Source organism: Lathyrus oleraceus, chromosome 2 (assembly GCF_024323335.1).
Source record: "Lathyrus oleraceus cultivar Zhongwan6 chromosome 2, CAAS_Psat_ZW6_1.0, whole genome shotgun sequence".
NCBI lineage: Eukaryota > Viridiplantae > Streptophyta > Magnoliopsida > Fabales > Fabaceae > Lathyrus > Lathyrus oleraceus.
Genome location: NC_066580.1, coordinates 118,115,236 through 118,127,727, shown reverse-complemented (window position 1 = coordinate 118,127,727; position 12,492 = coordinate 118,115,236). Strand labels below are relative to the sequence as shown.

Sequence of the window (12,492 nt, the reverse complement as noted above, 5' to 3'; positions counted from 1 at the left end):
CCTCGTACAAGAGCCTCCTTGTAATTCCACCTTCACGAGGGAAGTTCCCATATGCTAGAACAACTTTTGGGTGCCCATAGTCTTGGCCTTCTTGATGGCTATGGTAGTAAGAATGTGGTTGTACAAATAGCCTAGACAATCAAAACTCTTGTGGTAAAACTTAAATTCCTTATCACCTTTACGAGTGGTGAAGTTGCATCACTCTAATATACCTAAGGGGAGAACCCCAATGCGGGTTTGTTTCTTGTCTTGTCACTTTCATTTCATTTGTTATTGTTTATTGAGTCTCCTTTATAATTGCACATCTTTGAATCAACTTTTGAATCGACTGTTTTTGCCTGCATAATTAATTGTTTGTATTTTAGTATGATCATTATGCTTTTAGTTAATTGCTTGAAATAATGGAACAAGAAGCATATTTGAAGTTGGTTCAAGTTATGTTGGAAGTGAAATCTTAAACTATTTTGACAATTTTGAAAAATTGAGATCTATTATATGTGACTCGAGTCACTCACAATCCATGACTTGAATCAAATCAAACTAATAAGAACATGGAAGTTATGGTATTTGGGATTCAAATCTCAGTTAAAACATGATTTGAATCATGCAACTCTGTGACTCAAATCACAAGTTGTACATGACTTGAATCACAAACCTCGTGTTAACAAGTGCCTCATTTGATTTGAATCAAACTTAACACATGACCCGAATCACAAGCTTTATCACCTTTTCTTGTTTGAATATGATCAATTTGACTCAAGTCAAACTTTGTACATGACTCAAATCAAGCATATAAGGTGACTCGAATCATAGGAAAGTGGGTAACTTTTCTTTATGAGATCTTATTTCACTCTACTTTCTCATTTAATTCAAATAATGAAATGTTCTTGACTCGAATCTAACAACCCATTTTCACCTATTTTATGCATAATCTCCAGTACATATAAATTCATTTTTTCATCTTATTTTCAAAAATAATTTCCATAATCTACATTGTGATTTTGTGAAATCAACAATCCTATTGTTTTTTAAACTAAAAAAACTCTTGCAAACAAAAATTCTTTCATCTCCAACCTCTAGTTTTGATTTCAGATCTTGATCATGAGAGATTTATAATTTTTGAGGGAGACGTTGTCTTAAAACTATCCGTTCTTGAAGGTTTGGTGAATATTTTCAGGAAGCTTGCATGATTGATTTCTTTGGTAATGACAAATTCCACTAAAAAGAATGAGGTTATTCTCTCCAGGTTGACCTTGGTAGTGACTGTATGGAAGGCTACAAACAAGATGAAGTTCTTGTTAATCTTCAGATAGTCCATCACTCAAGGAATTAGTTAGATCAAGGGGTGATTTCCACACACGAAGACTGTGAGCAAATTGGTGAAACTGGAAGATTCAAGAAGCGATAATCGAGTCAATATTTCATAGAAAAGTTTAGCATTAAGTTGCATAATAGTCAAGATCTAGATATGAGATTTATTTTTCTCATCATTATCATGGATTGGTGATTATATGAACTCGTTTAATATTTTTCAAAACATAGTGGAAGAAAATATTTTCCAATGTGAAAGCATTGAAGAGTGGAGTGGGATCATGCAAGGACGATAGACCCAAACCACTATACATCCTGATGTTCTCTCTTTCTCTCTTTCTCTCTCTCTCTCTCTCTCTCTCTCTCTTTCTCTCTCTCTCTCTCTCTCTCTCTCTCTCTCTCTCTCTCTCTCTCTTCCATTTAATTTTTGTAGGCTAATGTTTGTGTAGGTTGTTCATTTCTTAGCATAGTTTATTGTTAATTCCCGTTGGTAGCAATTTACTACGTAAGCATAGGTTTCGTTGGAATTGGGGCCTAATTAAGTCTTATTTGGTATTCAAATTTGCAGACTAGTGGTGTTAGAATCCTATAGTAATTGAATTTGTGTAAAGTACACATCTCTTGTGATTTACAATTTATGCATTTGATATAGATAGCAACATTTTGTGTATTGTCCTTTGAACGATCTTTAGTATTTTTCAATTTTGTATCGATACTCGTGATTGATTTCCTATTCAAGCATAAGCTCTCTATTTTCACTTTAAGAATTCCGCGCGTTTGAAAAACTCTGATATCTCACTTTGAGTATTGGTCAAATTTTTTTAATGGATCTATTCACCCCCTCTAGACCGTTACTCTACTCCATATTCCTACCCAATAATTGGCCTTAGAGCTGGTCTTTTGATTAGGTCTAAGCGACTCAAAAGTTTGAAAATATGGTTGACGATGACGATCCAAAGGGAGCGTATAATAGACCGTCTGCTTTAAAATGCGAGAATTATGCTTATTTGGAAAGAAAACATGTATGTACACTTATTATCAATTGACAAAAATCTATAGGTAGCTGTCACCGATGATCCTTTTATCCCGAAAGGAGATGACGACGTTATTAAAAGCCCAAAGGATTGGACGGATGATGAAACCAAAAAGCCTTCATATGATTTAAAAGCGAATAACATACTTATCTCAACTTTAAGCGTGAAAGTATTATACTCTATTTCACATCATAAGACCATTAAAGCTATGTGGGATGCTATACAAACCCTTTATGAGGGAATATATGATGTTAAGAATTATAAGATCAATATGTTAACATAGGAGTTCTAACTTTTTTCGTATGGAACCCTAAAGAATCCGTGTATTCCATGCAGACTAGGTTACTCCATTTAATCAACAAACTAAACAACTTGGGAAAGTTCATTTCCAACAAAGATTGTGCTAACAAAATATTCAGGTATATGTCTAGGGAATGGCAGCCAAAGGTACCCACCATAAAAGAATCTAACAATCTTAGTACTTTGGACATCATAAAGCTGTTTGGGAAACTTGTTGAACATGAAAATGAGATAAAATGACTCGCGGATAGGAAAGTAAATTAAAAAAATAAAGAGAAAGGAAAGGAAACATGGATATTACTTTGAAAGCTTAAGATTTCTTACCATTGTTAATCTTAGAAAGCTTAAAGACATCAGGATCTGTGTTATAACTATGCACCAATGCTAAGAGTATCAAATGCATATGAAACTACCCTAAACTTCCATTTAGAATATGTAAGAAATCTCTTGTCAAGTGATTGAGAAAATAAGTCTCTGGCTAAGTTCTTGAGAAAATAAGTCTCTTTCTGATGATTGAGCATTGAAGTCTCATGCTTGCAGGCAAAGCAAGAAGTCTCTTTCTGGATAGATTGAGCATTGAAGTCTCATGCTTGCGGGTAGAGCAATAAGTCTCTTTTTGGATAGATTGAGCATTGAAGTCTCATGCTTGAGGACAAAGAAGAAGTCTCTTTCAGGGTTTGATTGAGCATGAAGTCTCTTTCTGCGGGATTGAGTAGGAAGTCCTGAACGGATTGTTTAGGCAATGAATTCTCTTGCGTAAGAGATTAAGCATAAGTATATTTCTAGTTTGATTGAGCAAATTGTAATATGATTGATTATAATGAAAATCTCTTGTGCTGCAAGGGGATTGTACTAGTATTGCTTTGAGAGGAAACAAGATATATTGTATGTCTCTTTATTTACTTCTGCATTATTATTCCGTTGTGCAACAAAATCTGAAGTCAGACTCTAATTTGATTCAGACTCTTACTTGGATCAGAATCTGAGCTTGACATCTCAGGTTTTGAATAAGTTTAAGAAAAGAAGTAAATTTTCATATACACAATTCAAATCCCTCTTCTTGTGTATATTTTTCCCACCTTCATGTTCATTAGACACTACTATAAATACTTGAAAAGAAACAAGCTCAAGCATTCTGACAAAGGTTTGGTAAAACATTAAAAATAATCACCCGCCTAAAAGAGAACATAAGAAAAAGAATGATGATATCACATGTTATGAGTGCAGAAAATCGGGAAATTTTAGAACTACTTGTCCAAGTCTCACTAAACATCATAAAAAGAAGGATACATAATTCTACAAGAAGAAAGACACAAGCGCTAAAGGTTGTATAACCTACATCATGTGGAAGAGGATGAGATCTCCTCCTAAGATTCTCGCTCAAGCTCAGATGATGAATGTGCTAACCTATGTTTAATGACGCGAATGAAAAGTGAAGACTCACAAGTATATACTTCTAATCTTGAAAGTGAACCTTCATATAAAGAATTATCAAAAGCGTTTGATAATATGTATGTCGATTCTATAAATTATTTTAAGAAAATTTCTCTAAAAAAGAAAATGAATGAAAACATTGAAAAGGAGATTAATGATCTTAATTGCGCTTTAGATTCCTTGAAAGAGGCGCATACATATCTAGTTGATGAGCGTTTTAATGTTTCTTACACTTTAGTTAGAAAGGTAGAAAAAGTAGAGCATGTTACTTGTACGACTTTAAAACTTGAAATTAAAAATATAAAAGGACAATTAACATATGTTATTTCACTATCTACTATTAATTCTACTTCTTCAAATGATAAAGGGAACATAAATAAAAAAAGTAATTCATCTAAAGCTGTATGTCAATTTTATGGTGATAGATGACATATTCAACCTCTTTTTCATATTAGGAATATTCAAGTTCCTAGTGGAAAAATGAGTTGGTACCTAAGTGTTCCTTAACTAACCCCCAAAGGAATCAACTAAAATTGGGTACCTCATTCCATCTATTGATATTTTGCGTATAAGTGTCTGGGAATATTAGTGGATTCTCAAGTAAAGTTAAAGATGATGTACCCAATCACATTTTTGATCATATTGTATTCTTTTTGTTGTATTAGAGTTGTTACTTGCTAACTTGACTTGTGCATCAAGTTTAGTCCTAGATTATCGTATTCGGTATTATTGTTTGTTGTTTCTTTTTGGATTGGTTGCATTATGCAAAACAACATGGCATGTTCAAACTTTTTTTTGTGAAGAGAGGGCACATGTGGGACATGATGTTCTAGCAGGTGTGACACATCTGGCCCCTGATGCTTCTACTGCTTGGCGCATTTTCTATTTGCATTTTGAACGCGTTTTTGGATTTATTTCTGACTTATTTATTATTATCTTTTAGCATCCTAATTAATTAGATTTATTTGATGATTTATTTAATTCAAATTTAAAGATTTGAATTATGACCCCAAAATTTGCCATATCCTTCACAATTTTCATCTGGTCCATGATCCTAATCCATGTGCATACGTTCATACTTAATCATTTCATCTGCATTAGCATTTCTCAAAACAAGAGGATATACATCATGGATTCAAGGTGTGGTTGTGTGTACCTGATGAAAGCAAGGGTTTCCCAAGTATCTTAAGGTGCTCAACCAAGCTAAACCATAATTTATGTTTTGCATCCTTGACCCTTGGGTGTACATTTAGGGTTGAGGATTCATCTGTATCATCATGATCAACCAAACCCAAAAAAAACCCTAATTTATGATTTTGACACTATCATTCCTCGTGTGTGGCATTTAGGTTTGATGATTCATCTGCATCATTTGGTTAACTTAGTGAACTCATTTAATGGACCAAGTTCATTTATGGGGTGATCATCTGGATCATTACATTTATGTGATTGAGATCGAGTTTCATGCATTAATGTTCATAGTTTGGATTGCATGATTCATAAACTCTTCATTCTCATACAATTCTCAATTCATTTGGTTCATGTCAATAGCATAATTCATTTGACCATTCATTCTAAGGCATTGCGGTTCACTCCCTTACAAAGTGCATTTCATTATTCAAATTGGCATGACAATGCTCAAATTGAAGTTTCATTGTTCATTTTAAAATCCTTGTTTACGAGGGAATTTGGCTAATTGGATTACAGGTCTCATCTTGTAGCCCAACAAAATGTATTTTTTTTTAATAAAATCATTTGAGTAAAAAACTCTAATTTTGTAGCCCAACATTTATATATAATATTTGAATATTTTTCCAGTTTGTTTTTGTCGGAAAATTGACGCAACACAATCAGGAGAAGATTATTGAGAATCTGTATGGCCAAACACTACTCTGCCAATTGCTTTCTCCGATCTATTGCTTCCATGTTAGTCTTTCAATTATATATATTTAGATTTTCTATCACTGTGTTATCTAGATGCTAGTTGGTTATGCACATCGTTTCCAATTAAATATATATCACAGTAAAACCATGCTTGATACTTGAGGATTTTTACCTTTATGGCATGCTCGTGTTCAAACTGGATTTTCTTAAAAATAATAGATGTATGTATGGAGAACTATGATGTGCAATTATAGATTTCATGAATTCTAAATAAAACAAGTTAGTTCTAAATAAAACAAGAGTTCTTCGAGAATTGATTCAAGAAGGTAGTCTTATACAAAATGGTTGGTGTGAATATTCTTCTAAATTCTTTCTCATATCTTGCAACAACACAAAGAAAGATGCTTAAGAAAGAAGGTACTATATTGAGAATGTAAGTGAAGAAGGAAACTTGTCTTGCTTGATAAACCATGGAGTTGAAGTAGTTCTTCCTTCCTCTCTTCTCCCAAATGTGTAACATCTCTTCTAAGAGGGGATAGAAATTATGGTTTTTTCTTAAGAGAGACAATCACATATTAATATTTATAGCCAAGTCCGAAAAGACCATTTCCCTCCCTCACTTGGTCTAGGACATTTTTCACAATCTCCTTTAATCTCAAAGACCTTGGCTTTTCAACTTAATCACTTTCTTAAGTCCATTAGCATTTTAACTTGACTGAAAATATCATGGGACATTCTTAAGATTGGAAAAAAAAATGTTCCTTATGGTAAAATGACTATTTTAACCTATTGTAATTGTATCCTCAATCCTACAAAACCGGTTGGTAGAGTGAGGAATGCCTCCACTTATAAAGTCATGTTTAAGTCATATATTGTCCGATGTGGGACTCTTAACACACCCCCTCACGCCCAGGACTGGACATCTGGAGCGTGGAAATAAATGGTGGGTGGCCCGATAACAGAAACCATAATAGGTGGTCCACTGGATCTTAAACGAAACTCTGATACCATATTGTAATTGTATCTCTGTGTGTCTAATATGATCACACATGATGTATATTTATATACAAATAGGAAATATAGAATAGGAAATAATATCAATTACAGTTATGACTAATTGAATATCAATCAATAGTAATTGATCGATAACATATTCTTAACATAACCTTAACATACAAATTCCTTTGAACTAATGGCTTAGGATATGAAATCACAACAGTAATACGCAAAAAAAATTGTTTTTTTTACATTTCGACTTTATCCAAATTGTTTCTCTAATTGAAGTGTACAATTCATACACAATAAATATTTGTTAATAGTCAATTAAGTAAATTGTATTTTTTTTTACGCAGTTTAAAGAAAAAGGAGATAAATTTGAATTTAATATAGACTTAAGAAAAAAGAAGTTGTTAATGAGTTCACGATTGAATATTTTTACATTACTTTTAAGTTGTTACATATAATTCATTTTTTTGGGCCTTCACGATTGAATATTTTTACATTACTTTTAAGTTATTACATATAATTCATTTTTTGGGCCTTTAAGACATTCAACTACATTTTAAACTACAATTTTACTAAAAATTTGTGTTCCACTTTTCTATTTAATCAAAAGCAATCTTTAATCCATTTGAACTTTACAATCCACTAAGTTACACAAGGAACCATCACTTGGTTGTGTTTGATCCATCTAATAACAAAATAGAAAACATATAATTTTTACTAATTAAAATAAAAAAGCCAATGACAAATACTTGAAAGTTCAAGTTCAATTGATGAAAAAAATCCTCTACCGTTTATATTGTTTTAATTATATTATTATAGTTGATCGGTTAATTTTTGTAGACAATTTTTTCAGTAAGATGTCTTGACAAGTTTTGCTAAAATATGATCACTTCAACATTAAGATAGAAAATCTGTTTTCATAATGGTTTAATCAGAAGATTATTTATGAAAAGGGTTTTTTTAATACAAATTAGTTTGAAAAAAATTTGATTATATAGTAAATATGGATGAAGAATAGTTAATTGAATATGATTTAATAAAGATATTTGGATTTGAATTAAAAATCAAAGAAGATTTTATTTAATTGAATGTTCTTTGAAGAAAAGATTTGATTGAATATGTTTTGAATAAAGATTTGGTGCAGTTCTATCTAGTCCAAAAATTTGCTGAAATTGATTTTCAAAGATATTGATTAAAGATATTCCATGAAGAGATTTAATTATATGTGTTTTAATTACAATATTTGAATTTTCAAATAATGAGAAGATCTCAAATCCACAGTAAAGAATGTTTATAGTATGTTTTTGTTTTGGAAGTTTTTTCATTCTGAATCCTCTACTTGAGAGTTTGAAAGTCTTATTTATATCAAGTTAAGACAATATTAAATTTGTTTAATCAAGATTCATAATTGGTTGTATGAAGATACGCTGAAAATAACATGTGAAGCACAGTTTTCTAAACATCTTGTCTCAGAGTGTTTTCTTGGAAGAGACTCTTTATTCATAATTTTTTTCTATCCAATATGAGATATGAGTGTATGAGGATGTGTTTGGATTTGGAAAAGATTTATCATATATTTATCTTTACCAAGATTTTATTTGGTGTTCTTATTTGTTCATGATTTGTATCTATTAGAGATCTCAATCATCATAATGAAGATTTGATTGATTATGTGCATTGTTATAATGAAAGGGGAAGAAAATCGAAAAAGGGACTTAAGCCCAAAACATAGTTGGAGAGACGTCTGAAAGGGAGACTTAGGTCTGTGGTTTTCGTTGCGATTGATATTCTCGCAATACCTTAGTTGTCAGATGATTACCAAAAGAACTAGACCTAACCAACCGGAACAAAGACTCACGTATGAGTACCGACATGCTTCGATTTCACAAGTTTTTCCATCAAAATGAATCGCTTGATCTAAAAATTCCATTTTGCAAGCTTTGTTGCTTGAGGAAAAACAACCGTCTAAGTTTGGGGGAGTTGATAAGTGGTTTTTATATTATTTTTATTATTTATTTTCCTTAATATTTTATAGTTTTCATTCGATTTCCTTTCATTTTACTGTGTTTTATGTTTTGGTATTTCATTTCCTTTGTTTCCATGTCATAATGGAATTTCAAGCAAAAGAAGGACGGAAAGTGGATAAAACAGGAAAAAGGCAAAGAGTCGGAATTCTCCATACAAAAACCAGTGGCCTATTACGGCCACCCGCAATGCCTATTATAGACCGTAACATACATGGACTTCCAACCCCTTATAAGAGGCACCCCAAGCCAAAAACTCGTGGCTTGTTACGGCCACCCGTAATGCCTATTACGGGTCGTAACAAGCCGGCGAACTTTCTCCCAATTTGTTTCCTTTTCTGACCAAATTTCATCTGCTTTAAGACTTTTGATTGTTTGGATCCGATCTTTATTGTTTGTAATTGGCATTGAACTAAGGAGAACTTTTTCCATGTTTAGTACTCCCTCCATCCCAAGATATAAGAGAAAAAATGCATTTTTCTTGTCCCAAAATATAAGAGAGAAAAAATCAATTTTCATCTTTGTCAAGATGAAATTAAATGAAAATTGCATTTAATTTACTTTCTATCTCATATTTCCTATAACCAACAACCAATAAGAATTGTTCTTACATCTTTGAAAGTAATTTATTTCAACAAAATCTTAGTCAAATTATTATGCTTTTTACTTTCCTTAATAAGTGTAATTTTTATTTTTCTCTTATATTTTGGGACGGAGGGAGTATTTGATATAAAAACCCATAGATAGTATTTAGTTTTTATCCATTTTTTATTCCGCTTTTTAATTCACGTGTTTTAAGTATTGTACTCAAGTCTCCAATGGAGCAGCTAGATCATATCTTAATTCAAGTTCTTCTTTTCCTTTATTCAAGTTTTTATTTATCGCTTATTTTATCATTACTATCAATTAGTTTTCATCTGTAATAGTTGTTTTGATTGGATCATCCCTCACCATGAGTGAGTAGTCCTACAGGGACTAAGGATAATGAATCCCATTGTATGATTATCCGCATGAATTAACTTAAGTCAGTTACGAGAATTCTGCTTATTTATTCTAAAAGTATGAGTTTTAAAATTAAACCTCACTACGAAAGTAGGAGTGTTTTTAGGCGTTCACCTTATACTGAAAGGGTAGGTGTGAACGTCGGAAAACAGTTTTTAAACAATCAAGTAAGAAGTCACGAAAGTGATTGGATGAAATTGAGAAAAGTCTCATCTTTTAATAGTTGTGCAAATGTAATAATCACTAATAAACGCTTTTGTGTGAGTCAAAGCCAACGAGCATCCCGTTCGTTAGAAATAGGGCAATGCGCTTGAGAATGCAGATATTTCCCATAATAATCTATTTTTCTATAAATTATGTCGGAATTCTCATAATAAAAGTACTTAAGTCATGTTGAGAAGTATAAGATGGGAGTCACAATCCTAAGTCATGTTTGCTTTATATATTCTAAGTGCTTTTTATTTAAGCTGTTTATACACTTAAGTGTTTTTTCACTTAAGTTTCTTTTAAAACTCATATTCAGTTTCTCTAGCTTTACATCGATAGGATATAAATCAATACTTAACCATTGGTCTCTGAGTAGGCATGGCAACATAACCTGTACCTGCGGGTATCCATCCGAACTCGCCCCGAAGTTGACGGGGAAAACCCACTTTGATTGGGTTTGGATTTTTCCAGATTATAAAATATGAGGACGGGTCGGGTAATGGGGACACTAGTACCCACACCAAACCCGCCCCCGAACTTGCCCCGTTTATTTCATTATGTACATTATTTTTATTTTTTTGATAATTTAGAATATTAAATATGTGGTTAATGTTTGATATTTTAATTTAAATTTATTATTTAAAATATTTGTAATGGATGTATGGAATTTTTTTTGATTGTTTTATTTTATTATTTGTAATGTAATTTTATTTTGGAAAAAATAAATATTTCTATTAAAAATATTGATTTCACTAAATGAATGGTGGTGGGGCGGGGATACCCGAACCCAACCCGAACCTGTTTGGGACGGGTTTGGATTTTGATTCTCCATCCCCGTTTGGGTTTGGGGCGGGGAATGGGGATTGTTTGGGTATTTGGGTTTGGGTTTGGGGGAGCTAAAAACCGTCCCCGACCCACCTCGTTGCCATGCCTATCTCTGAGGTTCGATACTTTTTAAACTACCCCGACATTTTCCGTACACTTGCAGCGTGTCAAGTTTTTGGCGCCATTATCGGGGACCAATCGCGTTAATATTGAAATTATATCTGATCATCATCGAGACTAGAGTTTTATTTTATCTACTGAAGTTCTACCGCTACTTTTGTATGCGAAGAACGCGTTCTATTGATACTTCAGTCAAACCCGTTGACGAGATCAATCATTTTTTACTAGAAAGATGTTGAACTCAAAGACAGCTTGTAATGGTTGCACCCATTATTGATACAAAACCTCTTAAAGATTATATGGTTCCTAGGGAAAAGGAACCACACTACAGTATTGTGTACCCGCCCATTGAGGCAAGTAATTTTGAGCTTAAACCATCATTGATATGTATGGTCCAATAAGACCAATTTTTAGGATTACCTTCGGAGAACCCAAACCTACACCTATCGATTTTTGTTGATAACTATGGTACTATCAAGGCAAATGGTGTCGACTTGAATCCTATTCTCCTTTGACTATTCCCTTTCTCCCTAAGAGACTGAGCACGAGCTTGGCTCCAATCCTTACCTGCTAACTCCATCACTTAACGGGCTCAATTAAAAGCTGCTTTTCTTGTGCGATACTTTCGCCAAGTAAGACAACCCAAGTTAGGAACAAGATAAATAATTTTAGGCAAGAGGAGGGAGAATCATTGCTTGAAGCATGAGAGCGTTTTAAGGACTTGTTAAGGCTTTTCCCTTTCCACGGCCTAAAAAAATGGATGATAATCCACACCTTTTCAAACTGTCTCCTTTACTAAACAAGGATAACCCTTGATGCGGCTTCTGGCTGAGTCCTCATGAACAAGCCCCAAGATGTGGTCTATAATCTTATAGAAGAAATGGCTAAGAACCATCATTCTTGGGGAAGCGCGTGACAACCACCCCTAAACTGGAGGGATCTATGAAGTGAGTCGATTTGATCACATGAATGCTAAAGTCAATTCCCTTTATAAGAAAATTAATTATTTGAGCATCACCTCTCCTGCCCCTACCCTTATTGCTTCTATTACCCCTGTTACTCTCAGTTGTGAGATTTGCGGTGTGAGTAGTCATATTGCAAATGATTGCCAAATGATCCTCACTGGAGGATCTACCCAAGAAAATGCCAATTTTGTGAATAATCAGAGGAACAATCCTCACTCTAATACCTACAACCCCGGGTGGCGAAACCACTCAAGTCTTTCTTACAAAAACAACCAACCTCAACAGATTATGGGCCCACCAGGTTTCCAAAATGCTGCCCTAACTACCCAAAAGAAATTTAATCTAGAGTTGATGATGGAGAAATTTATGGAAATGAAGACT

The 12,492-nt window shown here is 33.2% G+C and overlaps 1 non-coding gene across 1 annotated transcript; it reads right to left on the bottom strand.

The window, feature by feature from the left end:
* Positions 1–11,790: 11,790 nt before the first annotated feature.
* On the bottom strand, positions 11,791–11,896 carry LOC127124470 (small nucleolar RNA R71). Its single transcript, XR_007803957.1, has one exon. It is a non-coding gene; the product is annotated as a small nucleolar RNA R71 (small nucleolar RNA).
* Between the last annotated feature and the right edge of the window lie 596 nt (positions 11,897–12,492).